The following is a 19,235-nucleotide window of genomic DNA, read 5'->3' on the forward strand; positions in this document are numbered from 1 at the left end:
TGGTTTCTAAAAAATGTGGTGTTTTACTTGTGCGCAAGATAATAAAAACACCAGTATTGTATGGTAAGAATTCAATCCAAATATTATTTTAAAATATTTTGATAATACAGGAGGCGAGATTCACAGTCCACAGACTTTGAATTACAATAACTGCAGTGCATAATACCGCTTCCAAAGTTGGATGCATGCATGTATGCACCCTAATTAAAGAGAGCAAGGATGCCTTGTTGCCAACTTCTAAAGTGGATTTGTGAAGGGAATTCTTGATGAGAATTATTAAACGCGTTTGTACAGCGTACCTTTTCTTTATATACTGTTTCTATTTTTTTCATGAATGAAAAAAAAAATTGGGGGCTGACTTAAATGTCAAGAGCCATTCGAGCCAAAGAGCCACACGGAACAAACTCGTCTCGGAGAAGCGACGTCATCTGCTGGCTCTTTTTTTAATTTATGCTGCTTGATGACGTTGCTTTTGTGCGACACACATTGAGGGAACTACAACTCCCAGACAACCTTCTCTTTTTGTGGCTAACGGCCGTGCAGAAATAGCAAACTAAATACATTTGAAGTCACCTCCAAACCTCGTGTAATAAATTAATTACCAAAGACAAAAACAAGGAAATTATTGTCGTAACGATAGTTTTTTGTACCGCACCCGCATATAAGCCGCAGCAATATTAAAAAAAAAATATATATATATATATATATATATATATATATATATATATATATACATATAAGTATTTTTTTTTATTAATTAATTTAATGTTAATGCATTTTCTGAACTATAGCGCCCTCCTACTGGTGAAAGAAAAATCCACAGAGAAGCCGCATGGTTCAAAATCTAGGAAAAAAGTAGCAACTTATAGTCCGGAAAATACGGTAGTTAATTTTATGAATGTAGTTTCAGTTTAGTTTTCTCAAAGGATTTTCCTTTTTATTTTATTTCTTGAAGGAAAATGTTTTTTTCTTTCAATTTAAGTGTTAGCGATTTCATTTCCGAAAACAACCTTTCCCATAACCACCAACTCCATCTCCACACCTTTAACCCGAACTTCAGGAGGCAGCTCAGCTCTCTCGATTGTGCAGCAGCAGAGGCAGTGGACTGTAATGGCACATCCGAAAGTTCTTCCCACCATCAATTTGAATTGAAGATAGCCTTGTCAGCACTCCGCCGCCGCGTCAACATCCCCACCTCCCCCTCCACGATGGCGACGAAGGGTAAAACTGATGAAGGTGCGCTTGTGAAAATGTCAGTTGCGGAAGGACCACTGGCCTGAAAGAGAGAACGCGTGCGTGCGCTTTGGCGGGAGTGCTTGACAGATAGCATCAGTGGTGCGAGCGCCTTTTCATGAACACTGAACTGTAAAATGGAGGAGCCGCTGCAAACAACGGCCTGTGATAAATAGCGCAGGGATGCACGGGCGGGGCCGGGGGGGGGCAGCGCGGACGCTTCTCGTAAATGCCCACCAAGTGATGAAGATAGAATGACATGATGTTTTTGTCGGGGGAAAGCGCGAAAATACGCAAATGCTCAAAGGTGGGTGACTTTGAAAAAGGGGCAGCGGTCCACACCCGTAACGTATTCAAGTCCAGCGATCTCTTTTATTTTTCATTGTCGTCCAATTAGAAAATCCACCAAAGCTTTCGTTTTAATGACCTGCAGAATGGTTGCCCGCCTTATTAGATGGGTTAATGATCACATTTGTTGTCTATTAATTTTCTGGCAAGCACCAGCGGCTCACAATTGAAGTGCACACACTTGAAATGCCGTTAAGTGATACTCACAGTTTACACGTCAGCAGAATTTCGGCGCGACAGATGTCTTAAACTGGACACTTTAGCAGGTGGGTGTTCATTCCTTGTGCATCCCCCCCACCCACATTTTTCCTCAAATGCTTCATTTGAGCTCCTCCACTCAGTCCCAGTCGGACTCCTGATGGACCTAATTGATACGTAACTCATTGGCAGAGGTCGTGAGTTTGAGTCCAGCTCAGGCCTTCCTGTGAAGAGTTTGCATGTTCTCCCTGTGCTTGCGTGGGTTTTCTCCGGGTATTCTGGTTTCCTCCCACATTCCGAAAACATGCATGGCAGGTTGATTGGACACTCTAAATTGCCCCCAGGTGTGATTGTGAGAGCAGGTGGTTGTTCGTCTCTGTGTGGCCTGCGATTGGCTGGCAACCAGTTCAGGGTGTCCCCCGCCTACTGCCCGAAGACGGCTGGGATAGGCTCCGGCGCCCCCTGCAGCCCTTGCTAGGAGAAGCAGTACAGATAATGGATGGATGGATAATGAGTTTTCAGGGCGGGTTTGTTCGTTTTTATTGGTTTTAGTTTTTTCAAAAACACTTAGTTTTAGTTTTTTTTACTTGGTTTTAATATTAGTTTTAGTTTTAAAAAAGGAGTGCTTTACATGTCAGCAAGATTTAAAAAAAAAAAATTTGCAAGCATTGTGCAGTGAAAATTCTACAGAAATATTTTTTCAAATCATTTTGATAACACGAGTACAGTTTGCGTTTTACGATTCTGACGAGCGACGTCATTTTGCTAGCAATTTTTTTTATTGGCTGCTGCTTGATGATGTCGCTTCTGTGCAGCAAACATTAAGAGGACTACAACTCCCGGACAACTGTTCAACCTTTTCATCTTCCGGGAAACTGCTATGCCGTTAATATTGGTAAAAAAATACTTTTGAAATTAACCTCAAAAGCCTTGTGTATTAAATAAAAAAAAAAATCTGAATTATTTTTTTCTAAATTCTTTTAGTTTTTATTTTTATCTCTAACAAAAATGTCCTTTCGCTTTTTGTTTTAGTTGTTTTGTTTTCGTTTACTAAAATGTATTCATTTTTGGGTTCCAGTGAAACTTTTAGACTGACATCCCAAAATTGTTCAGATTTCCTATTTTCGGTATCTGGGCTCACCGCCATGAATCCAAAAGCCAAGAAATTGTGAAACTGATGAGTGATCAATAAAATAGCTCGCGGCCCTTTTCCGTGATGATCTGTGACCCAGTAACAACCAACCTGGGACACCAAAACGCTTCCCCACACCCATGTGTTTTTCAACTTGTTTCCTGCCAAATACATCAAATCCCGCGAGATCAATTAATTAGCTCCACGAGCTAATCAAAGACGCTTCGTTCCTTTACAGTCGCAACCAATAAATACGACATCCTTCCTGGAGAAAAAAAAAATAAAAAATCATTTTAATTTCAAGCTGTCGTCTCCAACCGTGCTTTTCCCGTTGTCGCGTTTTATATCCGGCAATCTCAGATGATCCTTCACCCCAAGAGAGGGAATTTTGGTGCCGATGTGAGTTATGATCTGATAGTAAAGCCAAGTGGCACGGGGCCAAACCGTAAAGCACCTCTTTGCTATCGCGTACATAATAACACTAATCCATCTTTGCAATCATTTCCATCATAAAGTGGCACATTCTCTCCAATGCCACGACTCCCAAGACCTCAAATTATGGCGAAGCTTTAATTGCGCCAGAAAGTGAGCCCACATGCTCAGCCGTCCATCACTTTTGACAGATTCCAAGATGAGAATTTGTCTCAGCCAAGGACCGCCGAGTTGTGCTTTTTTTTTTTTTAGTATTATTTTTATTTTTATTTTTGAGAGATATCACCTTGGTGTTCAAGACCCTCCACGGCTTTTCGCTGATCTTGACTTGCTTGGGTTGCGACCATAAACAAGTCAATCTCCAGGCACGGTCTCGACATTGCAGGATTAGATTTATCCGCTTAGGAACGATTGTTATCGCAAGGCAGCGCCAGTCTTGCTTGATGGGGAAATTAATTTTACGATGGCTGGTTTACTTGATCGGGATTGTGCGGAAGGCAAGGAGTGAGGAGGATCGGGTGGACGCGGGATTACAATCATGCCTTTGTTTCAGACCTTTGCTTTTTCTCAATTCATTATTTATTTATTTATTTATGTATGTATTTATTATTTGACTTGACTGATTGTACTCTCCACTAAACACAGACAACAAAGTATGATATGATCCCTCATGGATCTCATAACTCTACGTGACTCATGGCCTAGCAGAACACGTTTGCGTTTTATTTTATCCAGCATATAGTTCGATGAGGCATACGTGCATGCCGGAAGGTTCTCAACACCCACACAAAAGCACCAGTGGTGGACGGTTCGCATAACTTGGAGAACTTGAACTGAGTTCTCGCTGCCAAAGATTCTTTCACTTCACGGCGTGCAAAGTAGAAAAAAATGATAATTGTCTTGACTATGATGATGATTTTGTATGGAACCTTTCACACAAACGAAGTTGCCTATTCGCATATTTTGTGCTCTCATGCCACAAGATGACGCCAACCCTCTGAAAGTGTGAATCGGGCTCAAGGAAGTATGACATGACCGACATCTTTTTATATTTTATTTTTACGTCTGTGAGGAGTTTGTTTTAGCCTGGGTCGTTAGTGGAAGTGACGGTATCTCCGCCACATGTCCACATCCACTTTGTCTTTGTGATCTGTAAGTCTTTCATTTATAAGGGATTCATATTTTCAGATGAATTTGAAATGAAATTTAAATATACGTTTACACTTTAAAGTGCAAATACAGGCAATTGTTTTTTTGTTTTTTTGGGGGGTTTTTTTGAGTGGGGGCGCTTTCTTCACTAGTGTGTTTGTGACACCTTTAGGACTCCCCATATTCTCTTTAAGCATGATAATACTTTTTGCTCTCAAGTTGCTTGTCATTACCCGGTGCAGGTGTTCCCAATGAAGTGTCACCACCCGTGTTGTTGCTGTCGCCCCCTATTGACCGCAGGCGGGAAGTGAGGAAGAAATGCACTTTGAAAAGTGACGAACTTTGCACCATCGGAGAGACTGGAAAGGCTTCTCTTCCGATAGACTCTGCATATATGGTTGCCAAACTGCCTATAATGATGATAAATGCATTCATGTCCAAAAAGGGGCTTTACGAGTGTGGATTCCTGCAGGCGGGCGGGGGGGGGGGTACATCATGTGTCTATATTCACGCACACATCCACACACACCTCCGTGTTACTGTGTGAGAGAGAGAGAGAGAGAGAGAGAGAGAGAGAAGGAGGGAGGGAGCGAGCGTGACGTGCAAGCAATACTTTCGCAAGCCACAGTCTCGCCACGTTCACGCCAATGGAGAGCGGGACGTAGACGGAAGCCACAAACCCAGAGATTATTCCCCACTCTAAATAAGACGAGACGAGACGAGGAGGAGGAGGAGGAGGAGGAGGAAGAATAGCGGATTTGGGTTTTCTTTCCACGCTTACCCACGTTGTTGTTGTGTCTCCAACTGGACTGTCGTTGCTGGATTAACAAAAAAAACAAAAAAAAACAACAACAACAACAAAAAAAAAGGTGCACAGTTTGCTGAAGACGTAGAAGAATAAGACGAGTTTGAAACTGATCGCAAAAATGCTGATAAGGTAAGAAGAGTGTTTGTGTGTGTGTGTGAGAAGGAGACAGCTGGGCTGCCGCAGTGATTTCAGGTGCGCTCAGCTGTCACCCGCAAAACATGCTTTGACTGGTCTGCTGATGCATTTAGGGACCCCCCGTTTCTTTATTTTTTTATTTCCCGTATGACATTTTGATCGCCTTCATTGCTGTCTTTTCGCTCATTTGAATTTATTCATCCAAAAGTATCCAATTCCGAATATGTGACATTGTGATTGTTGTTTCCACTACTTGATTCATTTCAACTTCTGGAGTGTGTTTTTTTTTTTTTTTTCCCATATTTCAGTTTTTTTCCCAAATGAATCATTGACAAGTCCATGGTCAACTATTCAAGTTGAACTTTGAGTGAATAAACAGCCCAAAGTTTGCAAGTGTGCACTTGAGAATCAAATGAGATATTTGACAAAATGATCCCTTCAAACTCTTTTTTTTTTTTTTTTTTTTAAAGGGCTGTGCGTTGTAAAAATTCAGCAAATATTTGAACGCAGCTCGAGGTCAAATGGCAACTCTTAACGACTATTTCTGACAACTTGGCAATTCTCCTGAGATGTTTGCGTTATTCTTAGTGTGCTATTTTAGGTTGGTCGTCATTTCGAATTGAGTTGAAGTGGCAGCAGTCCTGAGCTGAAAGTGAGCGGTGCACTTTCGCGGCCACTAGGGGGCATTTCTTGGACGCTCGCGTGTGAGCTCGAACGATTAGATGACGTAGGAAAAAAAAATAATAATAATGTTTCGAAGGGCTGGTGATCTCATTTAGTGTCTGGAAAGAATGAAGCAGGAATGTTGGAGCGAGGTTTTATGTCTTTCAGATGTCCTGTTTTTTCAAATGTGCCGTGACACGTGCTTTAAATGTTAAGCCCGCAGACCATGCTGCGGTTTTGGAAGGAACGTGACAAACCATAAAAAAAAATATATATATATATATAAAATAAAAAATTCCGGTCTTGTCGGTCGTAGCATGTGATTCGTTAGTCACGAAAAAACCAATTCATGAATCATTCATTGCTTGGTTTTGGAGCACTTTGAGTGGGTGCGACTGCAGCCGAGTGAAAAAAGTGAAGTTTATAAAGAAGGCGTGCTGGGTTGAGTTTGGTGTGGAAGAACTTTGACCTCCACCACCCTGAGTTGACCTCATAAGAGTTCATTTTTGTTTAAAAAGTCATTTGTTGACATCAGTCCTGCTTGGAGTGAATTGGGATTATTTTATTTTATTTATTCCGTTGTGTACGATTAGAGATGCATTTTTTCTGACACTGCAATGATTTTTTTTCAGCAAAAATTTTTTTTTTTTTTGTCTTTTCAAACTTTATTTTTTTTTATTTTTTCTGCATCAAAAATGTTTTTTTTTCTCACATCACATTTATTTTCAATCATGTAGTTTTTTGTTTTTTTTTACAGGAGGCTAACTTTTGTTTTGTATTTAAATATTCTTTAATGTTTTTGTTTTATTAATTTTAATTAGGACACAATTATATGCTTTCAAACTTAATTTTTAAATTTTTTTCTGCATCAAAAATGTTTTTTTTTCTCACATCAGATTTATTTTCCATCATGTAGTAGTTTTTTTTTTTCCCCTTTTCATTTATTTTATAGACTAGCTTTCAAATGTGATAAAACTCTTTTGCTTGGACCGCAAAAACTCCAACTTTTGGTTGGACCGCAATACCCATCCATTATCTGAACCGCTCCTCCTCACAAGGGTCGCAGGCGTACTGGAGCCAATCCCAGTCGTCATTGGGCAAGTAGGCGGGGTACACCCTGAACTGGTTGCCAGCCAATCGCAGGGCACTCACAGAGCAACAACCAATTTAGAGTGTTCGACCAACCTCAGATGCAGGTTTTTGAAATGTGGGAGGAAAACGGAGTACCCGGAGGAAACCCAAGCAGCATTTATTGTAATTGCTTGATTGGGGGGGTTGAGGTCAGAGCTCAGTCATTTTTTTTCCCTTTACAAAAGTGTATCGCCAAATATTGGTGAACATTGCTACGTAAAAAGTACAAGCGGATGCTAACAGTTAGCCAGCTTCCAGATTGGTGGAAAACTAGGGCGCCACCTTACGTACGTGAGAAGGCCAGTGAGTTCCACGCATGGATGCAACGCGTGCTGTTTGGGGTTGGCGACTTTGATTTCGCATGAGAGCCAGTCGCACGGCGGCATAATGAAGCCATCACCACTTTTTTTCCCCTCGCTCCGCCTCAGCCCGCTCGCTTATTGACTTGGCAAGCATTTCCTCCCTTTTAACCTCAACTCCCTGCATAACGAGCTTCAAGGCTGGCTTGCTTAAGCGAAACCACCGCTACGGGGCATTTACGCTTTACACGTCAGGCAAACGCTAGCATGCTAGCTTTCTTTTTATATTTGTATTTATTTTATTTTATTTGCTTCCTTCAAGTGCCCACTGGGGTCGAAGGAATAATTTCTTTGCGCCAAAGCAAAAATCACCTCTGCTGTCCGTCAGTCTGTCAAGGAAGGAAACGGAGCCGCAGCGGAGCTTGTTGAACCGCGTTACGTCATTGTCTTGCCTCCTGTGTCGCATCAAATCTCCTCCCACTTTGTCACCAAGTATGCGGTATTAAATAATCATCTAAAGAATCGCGAATGGCGCGCTGGAGCGCATACAGTACTGTGAGAGTCTGGCAAAGGAAAGTCCCGATGGCATCTTCTGCTTTGCTTTTCTTTTATGATCCAACGGTACAAGCTAATGATACTCATAATCATTCTTAATGGAGCGCATACAGTTCTATTCAAATTGTTGGTGAGAATCTGGCAGAAGGTGCACATACATAATATCGGAGTCATGATGGTATAAAATACACAAGTCTGCTGCATGGTGGCGTCACATGAAATTCAAAAGACTGGTAGGGAGAGCATACAGTCCAATGGAAGTTGTAGATACCAATCTGGCTAAGGTTGTGCAAACAGGATGTTGACGTTTCAACTTCTTTATTGAATCATACTGGTGGCATCTCGTCTGATACATCTGTGCAATCAAAATGACACTTGATGGAGTGCATACAGTCCTTTGTGAGAATCTGGTCAAAGGTGCGCATACAGGATGTTTGAACCACTGCACCATCTTCTGTTCCGTCACCATGCAGGCATCTCTTGTATGGTACACCTCTACAAGCGAGTAAAACTCGGACTGACACTTGGTGGAGTGCATACAGTACTCGGTGAGAATCTGACTTAAGGTGTGCATACAGGATGTTCACTGCAGCATCGCACACAGTCATTATCTCGCTAGTATGCGGCATATACGCAATTGAATCCAACATGGAATGACTCTGGGCGGAGCGCATACGTCACTGGGTCAGAATCTGGCGAACGGAGTACATACGGCATGTCACAATGGCATATTCCGCTTCTTCACAAGACACGTCTCTCTTGTATGGTGCAGCAGTCTTGGTGGAGCGCATACAGTTCTCAAAAGGTGCGCATACAGGCATTCAACAATGTGTAGCAGGAGGCTCTCGCAGCTGTCCTCCGCTCGGCTTTCAGCGTCCGCAGCCAGTTGCGAAGACGGTTTGAAGTGGCAAATGTGCAAAATAAACTCGGAAGAATTCAGAAGGACACAATGTAAATTGTTCCGTATTCTTCTTCATTTGCTGCTCTCATTTTGCACTCCTGCATTGGCGCTCTGTCAGGAGTCCATGTAACCAAAGCATGTTCCCCCTCCACTCAATCTGCAATTATAGTGCGCTGCTTTGAAGAAGCCAGGCGGAACTAAAATGACTTTTTGTGTCCTGTATAATGACTGCCATTTGGAAGCGGGCATGTGGCGGTGGCGGCGGTGGGAAGAGTTGAGGAGAAAGATGGCGCGGTGGTGAAAAGAAGCTGGGACGTGTCTCAGGAAAATTATATTTCTTAAATCAAAAAACATATGTAAAAAAATTGGTGGATGACTGGTTAGCACGATGGCCTCACACTGCAGAGGTCGTGGGTTCGAATCCGGCTCCGGCCTTCCTGTGTGGAGTTTGCATGTCCGCCCCGTGCCTGGGCAGGTTGTATTCCCGTTTCCTCCCACGTTCCAAAAACATGCATGGTAGGTTGATTGGACGCTCCGAATTGTGAGCGCGGATGGTTGTTCGTCTGGTTCTAAAATTTGACAAAGGGGCCGGTCCAGGAGCTGATGGATAGAGTGTTTTGGTCACTTCACCTCATCAGAGAGAAAAAAAATACATTTAATTGAAAGTGAATAAAAGCATTACAACAATATATAAGTATTTGAAAAACCACACTATTTAGAAAATAAAACATTAACAAGGTTTATTCATTTAATTGTTTTCAAGTTCGGCGGGCCAGATTAAAACGTTGAACGGGCCGCATGTGGCCCCCGGGCCGTAGTTTTCCCCACACCTAACCTAAAGAATCGGAATTTGTGAGGTTCTGAACAAAACCCACCCCTATTGAGACGTCACCTTTTTTTTAAACGGTGCAACAGTCTCCGACACATTCAAACTGCTTACTGGCTAATGCCTATCATCAACCTAAAAATTATATAATAAAATAGTTGCAATAAAGTTGAGGACCTGAACTCCTTCCAAACAGGTCTAGAAGGTTGTGTTGCTCATTAGTTACTTAGACTCTGGCTTGGTTGGGGGCCGGAGTCTTTTCCCAGGAATTTCATGCATGTATTTGGCACAGTGGATGGTTGTCCCCCCGGGGAGGTACTCCAGAAGCTCTCTCTGCGTGGGAAAGAAATGAGCAACTAATAGACGTTAACATGACTGGCACCGTTGAAACTTCCCAAGACCTGGAAAAGGTCCCTGTTAGGAAAGGAATCTCTGCTCTGTATGAAGTATAAACTATCTTGTAGCACAAGTACTGGCTCCGTTGCTAATGGGAGATGTAAGGCTGCAATATCGGTCTGGTTTGCTTTCTCTCGTCTCGTTTATATTTTAGGAAGCCTTTCAGCGAGTTGCATCACACCACGGCAACATCGGTTTCCATTTAGCGCGCGACCCGCCGCCCACCGTATATGTACTGTGCCAGTGTGTCATCTTGGTCTTTTTCAATTATTTAGCCTTTTGCGCTGAACTATATTTGGAGCGTCGCGTTCCTAAATCGACCGGGAGATGAGATGGCAGCAGTTAAAGATAGCGTGTCTTTTTTAGATGCACACTTGTTTTACTTCTGGTTAAAAAAAATATATATATATCTTCTGAGGTCATGTCACGTAAAAGTACAGTTGGCATCGGTCCAACGGGATGGCCGTGACCACTTTCCGATGTCGCTGTCTTGTCTTTGCGAGTGTTCCACTTGATGGCGGACACCGAAGAAACATTCCGCGAGCGCCACGGTAACCGGACGCCGGCACGTCGGAGCAAAGGGAAAGGGAGAGTTTGTACGCGGGATTGGGAATGCGAGGCCGGCAAAGTTATTTCAAGGCCTGAGGCAACAAATGACTCGGGAATAAGGTTGCAGACTTGACGCGAGGAATGTGGGCAGACAGACGTCACGTGCAAGTTGGGACGGAATGAGAGCTTTTTATAAATGGACAAAGGCATCGCCAAAAGCCCAACAATCTAAAACATGTCATGGTGGAGGCACCAAGACCAAATTGTCCAACTCAGTGCGATGCAAGTGGGCTGGAACAGCAAACTGGTTGAAAAACTCTTTTCATTTCGCAGTGTCCGTGTGTCAAGTACTGGACATGTGTTGAGCCGGGGCATAAGGATCGGTCCCTTGTGTATCGAATCAAATTGATTTTAGAAATTTGAATCGATACCCAGCCCTACTTGTGGCCCATACTTTACATAAGCAATGTCGCAAAAAGACTACATACGAAATCGTGATGATCTTGTCGCAATTTTCTGTGAAACTGTGAAATGTGGGACTGAACCGAAAGCTATTATTCTATGAATGGCAGCAAGTGGATGTACAGGTTCATTGCAAATTAGAGTGCCCTCTTGTGGAAGAACATGTCATTGTTGTTGCTGGCATGGTTTGATTGGCTTAATTCCTGGATGTTGACCGAAATGACTTTTTCAGACATTTTGGGCAAACTCATGATCAACACACCTGTTGCTTAGTCAAACCGACGTCATAAAAAAAAAAATAAATAAATAAATAAATATATATATATTTTTGATTTTTTTTATTCATTAACTAATTAATCACAAAAATATTCTGTAATTAATTGCAGTTAATTTTTTCAACTATTTACTTGAATAATATCCTGGAATGAATGTAAAAATCACCTATAATAGAGTCGTCTTTACATGGATTTTTGTGCTAAAGTTGGACGATACGGAAATTATTTTTGAAGTAAATAAAACCGAGTCAAAATATATACAATATATTCTATATAACTGCGCTCACATTTTTTTTTTTAAATGAATCCCCAGAGTTAAGGCTTTAATTTTGACTGCCCGAATATATTTCCATAAATTGGCCGTCATCCGTAAACCAGAAATTGAGGACGCAAGGAGCATTTGATTGGTTGGACAAGTTGCCGTCGGCATTTGAGAGCAACTCTGGGATGAATTTGATTAGTGAAAATGACGCCGACTGAAGAAAATTCCATGAACATGTTTGGATTCGTTCGAATTGTTGTGATCACAGTCCTCACGATATGGATTTGATTGCATGTAATATATTCCTTCTTTGGCTGCCAGTCAGTCAAAAAAAAAGGAATCTTCGCTTGAAAAGACAAACTTGCAAATGGCATTCATATTTGATGGCTCGCCTCGAGTGCGGCGGAAAAAAGCAAATGAGAGTCAATTGCCTGGGCTTATTTTAAAATATGAACCCCTAACGCGAAGTATTATGGATCGTGCCGGTAAACGCGCCTCAAGCTTTGTCATTGTGGCCTCGCTCTTTCGCATGAGCAATTGTCCAAAGTTTGTTGCGCAAACAATACAGAAAGTAAAAAGCTTAAGCTCACTTTTTCCTCGCGTCGTCTCATCCCATCTTAAAAAGCCGCCGCAGTCATTTGGAAAACCCTCCTGACCGTCCATTGTGACGAGCTAAGCTGCCGGCCATGTTGTTGCCTCGCTGCCAGCATCCGTAATGCCGTAGCGGGGAATTAACCTCCAAAGTCCCGCAATTCAGCCGTGGTAATGTTTCCGTTTACTGCATACCTTGTGTGCGCTCTTCTTCACATCCCGACCCGATCCTTTTTTTTTTTTTTTTTTTTTTTAAATTCCTATATGTGCCATCTGTAGTGACCGCATGACGCCACAGCTATTGTGTCGTCATTGACAGAACACACGCGCACACATCAGAGCCAAGAGACAGAAAAGACGGGCAAATTCCCAGCGGGCATCATTACCCAGGCATCTATTCTTTTTTTTTTTTTTTTTTTTTCATGTTTGTAGTTGTTTTTCAAGACGTTAGCGCAAGGGTGAATATTTCAAGCAATTAGCAAAGGCGGGGATGAAAGTTTGGCGGATTATTTGCGGTGTGATGGCAAGGCCTCCTATAGGCTTGGATGAAGGAGAGTTATATGTTTGATTTTTTTTTTTTTTTTAATCTCTAATCAGGGTAATCAAATATTTACATGAAAACTGAATTTAAAGTATCAGAGGGAGATTAATGGTAAAAATGAAAGATGCTTGAGTTGTATTATTAGTTTCCTGTTTTGGGGAAAGACATCAAATTCCAATGCCATGAAAAAAAAAATGAAAAAACAGTTTTGTATAAGGGTTTCATATTTGATAGCGTTTGGACAAAATCACTTTGAGGGATTTCTGGTGATTGTCAAAATGAGGCTAAAATGATCACTTGATACAAAAATGGCAGACTGCTCGTGTCTTTTCAAAAATTCTTCTTCAGACTTTTATTTGTATTTATTGTTATTTTTTATTATTATTATTATTATTTATTATTAAGGACCTTTAAAAAAAAAAAGCCAAAATGAGCCTAAAATAATCTAACCGAAAAGCAGTTTTCTTGTGTCTTTTCAGGCATAGGTTGTAGCAGGCGTGGGCAAACTACGGCCCGCGGGCCACATGTGGCCCGTTAAACGTTTTAATCCGGCCCGCTAAACTTGAAAAAAAATGAAATGAATAAGCCTTGTTCACCTTTTATTTTCTAAATACTTTGGTATTTTCAAAGACATGTATATTTTTGTAATGCTTTTGTTAAATTTCATTTCAAATTAAATTTTGTTTGTTTTTTTTCTCCGATGAGGTAAGGTTAGCAAAACACTCCTTCCATCTGCTCCTGGTCCGGCCCCTCCGTCAAATTTTAGAACCCATTGTGGCCCGCCAATCAAAAAGTTTGCCCACCCCTGGGTTATAGCCTACTGATAGAGGCAGATTTTATTTATTTATTTTTTTTTAAACATTTGGCGGTGCGCAGTAAACCCAATTTTTGGTGGAGACCCCTTAAATTATTTGACAGTATTGTAATTATTATTTCACAGCTATGATTCTGATGGCTTATCCCACAGTCTAAAACAAATGTTTCGTTTTCCGTCAAGGTAATTTCTGACATCGTTAAATTCATTGCGTTTAAATAAAAAAAAATCAAATCAAATCTACAGCATCTTCGCCAAAAAGTAACTCAGCGGGAGAGGCGATTATCTTTGGAAATTAGTTCACTCATTTAAAGCCGAATGCAGATGCCACCGTTCAATGGGAGCCTATTATTCCAAACGACTCTCATTAAGGCGTCGTGAAATAAAGCAAGCTGGGGGAAGCGCTGAAATAAAATCTTTAGAGCGGCTGTGCGGAACCCGGTAACGACGCCGAGCGACGCCGTCTTCATTAACGCCGCTGACGTCAGGAAGTGAAAGGCAAGCGAGCGGCTGAAAAGAAAATTGCGTGCAGCTGATTTGGCCCTCTGAAAAACCCTTAAGGAGGTTATCGGGTGTTTGCGCTCCGAGCCGAGGACGCTAACAATACAGTCTGAGCTCAATGATTGAGTCTATTAAAATACTTAACGGAGGGGAGCATGAGTGAAAGTGGCTCTGTAATTTCTATATTTTAAACGTACGTGCAGATCAGAAGCTCTTAGCATAGCTGATGAGTCAAATCCGCGTGCTTAGCTTGTTCTCGCTGATCCAGACCTTGACTTTACACGTTCCATCTAAATAGCAGCACTTTTGTCGATTTGCTGGAAAATGTGGCTGCTGTGGCTCTTGTTGCGCATCGGTAGTCAATTCAGGTCAAACAATCAATCAGTCAATCATACTTTTTCAACATATCGGTGCACAAATGGATTTTTTCCTGCCTGCCATGCAATATGGGAGGAAAACACCAACACACACACACACATTGGTTGATAGAATGCAATTAAAATAGGTAATAGCCCAATTCCTGGAAACAGACTTTGTCCGTCGTAGCAATATGGGATTTAAAAAAAAGAATAATAATATGCATAAAATGTGTCGACATTTGATTTTAAATAGATTTTTTTTAAATTAAATAACACGCAAGCTGCAAGCAATGATGAATGCGGCCTCGCGCCCACTTTTTCATGGTGAATCCATCACGTTTTAGTCAGCGCTGGAAATTGGTGCTGTAATTAATTTGAAAACGGATTCATCGTTTAAAGCTGTTGTTTAACTTAAACTTTAAGCCTCCCTGCGAGGGGGAATAAAAAAAATCTTCCTGATTTCTCACGTCCTCCTTAAAAGCGGAATGATTATCTTTGTGTTCAATCAACTTAAGACATTTGTAAACATCTGCTTTTACATTGGAAAACCATGTTCAATATTTTATCATTTTTACAATACAATACAACTTTATTAATATAGCTGGGGCTTTAACAAAGCACTTTCCATATGGTGTAATATAAATTAGTGCGTAATTAGAACACAAATTAAAACACATGAATACAAATACAATAGATACCAGAAGAACAGTCTCATGTTGAGTCAAAAGCTAATGAATAAAAATGTGTCTTTAAAAGTAGACAGAGAGGGGTCTTGCCTCACATTGAATGGACGTTCATTCCATAGGGAAGGACCGGCAACAGAAAAGGCACGATCCCCCCCGAGAGGCTTGATAGTGATTCATTATTTGATATATTCATTCAACAATAACATTCACGTGAAAGCTAAAATTTGCCTTTTATTTCATTTTATTATTTTCAATTTTTTTTTTTTTTTTGGCGCGGGGGCCTTAAGTAGCCCCACAAAGCACCACCGAATTGTTTATCATCTGGACCACGTGGAACTATTTTAAGTGTTTAACACCCAGGGAGATCAGTTTCAAGAGGCTCGAGATTAGATTGGCTCTTGTCCATCCGGGGAAAACGTACATCTCAGCCCCCCAGAGCCTTCATTTCCACCCCCCCCCCATCCCCCATGAGCCCCTCCCTCTGTGTTTCATTATTACCATTGCCGCTGGCGAACATCAGATGGCTGTCAAACTGTGTTGAACCACATCCTGCAAACGTGCCGTTTTTTTTTTTCCCAAATGTGGCGCATTATATTACTGCCATATGATAACCTCCGTGGATTCATGCGCTGTTTGGCTACTGCCCCAAACATCTACTCTCCAGTGATGGAACGTACACATTAAAATTCCATCTCCCGCATCAGTACATCCAGTACCAGCCAGGACGACATCTATAAATTGCCGGCCATTATTTTCGATTAACCGCGCGCTGACACATTTCAGCCCAGTTTTACCCGCCCGCCACCGCGCCGTTTGGAGAATGATAACGTGGGCCGGCAAAACGGCGGCCCATCTTCTTAATGGTGCGATAGCAAACGTCTTCTGTGGTGGTACGTCCATCTTTAAAAGTTCAAAAGCCAGACGGTGTCCATGTGGATGCAAAAGGGGGAACTGGCGTGGCATTTCATCACGGACATGTCGGCGAACTTTGAGTAAAGTACGACGGAAGAATAAGAAATATAACGTATTTGCGAGAGCTCGACATTGGATGATTTGACTGGCAAAAGTGAGTTCAAAAGTTGAAAGCGCCCTGACCGGCCGCCGCTTGTTTTGACAGGAAACAAATTGTTGTGTCCAAATAGGAACTCCTCTTAGAGCTTAATGAGTTTATTGGGAATCAATACCATTTCCCCGTCGGCCTGTAGGCGACATACGAGGGTTGCGGCCCCCCGAGCGTGGTTCTTAAATGATGCAACCGATTGGGTCACTGAGATGGGATGCCCTGCGTTTTTCTTTGGGGGGAGCCATTTCTTGATCAGGTCCTGGTAAGAAAGATTTTGGACTGGACCGCCCAGGAACTTCAAAGTTCTGCTTTGTCACTACACACTCAACCAACAAACTCCTACTGTAGCCTGTTGATTGTTGCGCGCTTCCAAAGCCTGTCCCAGTTAACCAAAATTGAAAGGCCGGCTCCAGCCTGCCCTGCTCGTCAGACAGCCACGGAGCACTGTTCGAGATCCAAGTTTGATCCAGGTGGTTTAAAGTGGGCTGTTTGAACAAATACAAACTCTATGTTGACTTGCGCCGCAACAGCTGGTTTCTTATTCTTACCCTAGCTGGCTTACCGGCAGAAGGCAGACTATTCCCAGGACTGGCTGAAGCGATAGACCGATATGCTTTTTTCAGGGCCGATACCGATACCGATTATTAGTGGTCATGGAGGCCGATAACCGATATTTGAGCTGGATATTCATTTGTTGAAAAAAAAGGTTAAAAGATTTTGAAAAATGAAAACTCCAACACTTGACTTAGTTCAATGAAAACAAGCATCACTTTAAAGTTTACGATGGCAAATAGTTTTCTATTAGTTGTGAGTTGTAGTCGACATAGTCTGGTTCCTTCCTCTGCTCGCGAAACCTCGCGTGTGACTCGAGGTGAAAAAACAAACGGGCAGCTTACTGCTGATTGGCCGCTACAAGGAACCAATCGGGTAATGCAGTGAGCGGGGCTATCTGCTTCTGCGGGCAGGGCCACGAGCACAGCAGAGAGAGAGAGATGTGTGCTGCAGCAAGCCAAAATAAACCAGCGTTTAATTTATCGGCCTTTAAAGTTAAAAAAAAAAAAAAAAAAAGGCCCGATGCCGATAATCGGAAAAATGCCAAATCGATCTATCACTACTGGATACTTGCAAAAACTGCATTTTATGGTATGCTCACCCGCACCAGTTGAAGTCAACTATGTGACTATGACCCACAAAACCAAGGGCAACTTCTTTGGTGAGCATATTTCTGTCCCGTGAATCAAAGCACGATTCCAAATACTCCACGTCTGTTCCTTTTTGTTCAAGTCGCTGTCAAGAGTACAAAGGTAAGACGTTGTTTTCCAGTGCCAAGCTGTGTTTCAGCACGATTCCTACCGAGAGAGGATTCGGGTTCCCAAGTCATTTTCTGCAATGATTATATTCAGGCCCTTTGAGTCAAACAGCAGGGTGGAACCGGGGCGGACGCGGAACCGCCAACCTTCTGGAGAACCCATTGGCCCATACAAGCTCAGACGGAGGGTGCCGGATGCTTCTATGCTGATCCGAGCTCCTGAATAATCAACAGTTGAATCAGTCTAGTGTTTGGCCCGCCTGGAAACACGTGATCCCGTAGAGCTGAGCCTCGTTGTCGCGAAAATCAGGAAAGCGCCCGCATGTCACACGGTCCAACATGAATTATGTGTATTTTTTGCCATCTTGACACAAAGCAGAGGGAACATCGTGTATCAGGCGACTGTGGAAAATGGGCCAGGTGCCAGGATCTAGTCAAGCATGTGAGCTCAATAAAGCACACTGTATTGATTTGCTATTTACTAAGTTAGCCATTATTTGTTTTGGATGCAGGGAAAGTTCTTTGGAAAATGATTTTTCGCTCTGCTGTTCAGACTGTGAGATAAATGGCTTGACAGATCATCAATGACCACTGAGTATGATAGTAAATGGCTTGGTATTGATCGGTTTTTTTTCTTTGATCTGGTGAGCAGTTATGCTTAAAGCAGGACCAAGCACTCTCCTGGGTATTGGATTTGTGTCCAGCCTGCTATCAAATGTGAAAATAAGGATTTATTTTGCCCTGAGTGATGCTTAGATGAGCGATTCCTCGAGATAAATGGAGATGGATAAATGATATACATCACGCCGCTTTGTATTGTTCATGACGGCCAACATAATCCCCCCACCCCCCCTTCCAAAAAAAAAAAAAGGCAGTTTGTTTACTGCCTTCGAAATAAATGGCTGATGTCCCGCTGTCACTCACAGATGGCACTTCCTCTGAGGGGAGAAAAAAAAAAAAAGAGCCGAGCCAGTGACGCGTTGTAATGTGCTGGCAAGGCGGCGGCCATTTTGCACAACCTCCGGAGGCACTGATCGTCACAGAGAGGCGTGAGCGCCGTCTTGGCAGCGCACGGTCCCCGGGCTCCGAGTAGTAAGAGATAGCTGAGTTGGAGCTCGTCACGCCAGATGCTTATCGCTGTTGACATCTGTCTGCGCCATTCCCCCTTCTGCCCCCCCAACAGTCTTGTACGGGACAAGTGTGACCTTTTATCTTTTTCTCCGTTTCAGCTCTGGCCCCCCTCATCTCCATTCATTAGGACCCCCTTCCTAAGATTCACTCGTCATTTATTTTGCTTTTTCTTTTGTATTCCGGTAAATAGATTCCAGCAATTTGTCACCTCATGCTTCACGCGCAGATCAACTCCAGTGTTATGTTTTGACAACCGAGTCAGCTCTCAGATTCACATCAACGATTCGGTTCCGTTTGCTGCATTACCTTTTCGCGCCGTTTTATATAATGCCCACCCTCGGCTTTTCCCTCGTGATGTACGAAGTTGTTTGTGTAGCTGTAGGCATGTGTGCTCTGTATAATACATGAGGTTGTCGGGGTGGGGGGGGGGGCATATGTTGCGCCTATAAAAAAGCAGGACTGGAAAAGCTAGGGGGTTGGGGGGGG

At 42.5% G+C, this 19,235-nt stretch overlaps 1 protein-coding gene and 1 long non-coding RNA gene across 39 annotated transcripts in view; one reads left to right on the forward strand and one right to left on the reverse strand.

Annotated features, from left to right (window-relative positions):
- Positions 1–19,235, forward strand: part of LOC148338887 (receptor-type tyrosine-protein phosphatase delta-like) — a 269,563-nt gene that overhangs the window by 155,584 nt on the left and 94,744 nt on the right. The window contains exon 1 of one of the 37 annotated variants that reach the window (XM_088293385.1): positions 5,214–5,429. The exons of the other annotated variants lie outside the window; for them this stretch is intronic. The gene's annotated coding sequence lies outside the window, so the exon portion shown is untranslated. Of the gene's footprint in view, positions 1–5,213; positions 5,430–19,235 lie in introns of those variants that run through there. 37 annotated transcript variants of the gene reach the window in all.
- Positions 8,203–17,661, reverse strand: LOC148338888 (uncharacterized). Of its 2 annotated transcripts, none has more exons than XR_015842922.1 (3): positions 17,463–17,661; positions 9,988–10,143; positions 8,203–9,584 (listed from the first exon to the last, which is right to left on the reverse strand). It is a non-coding gene; the product is annotated as an uncharacterized LOC148338888 (long non-coding RNA). The 2 variants fall into 2 exon arrangements; XR_015842923.1 differs by lacking the exon at positions 17,463–17,661 and adding an exon at positions 12,345–12,555.

Source organism: Idiotropiscis lumnitzeri, chromosome 4, assembly GCF_059441095.1.
Source record: "Idiotropiscis lumnitzeri isolate Australia: NSW breed Sydney's pygmy pipehorse chromosome 4, RoL_Ilum_1.0, whole genome shotgun sequence".
NCBI classification, from domain to species: Eukaryota; Metazoa; Chordata; class Actinopteri; order Syngnathiformes; family Syngnathidae; genus Idiotropiscis; species Idiotropiscis lumnitzeri.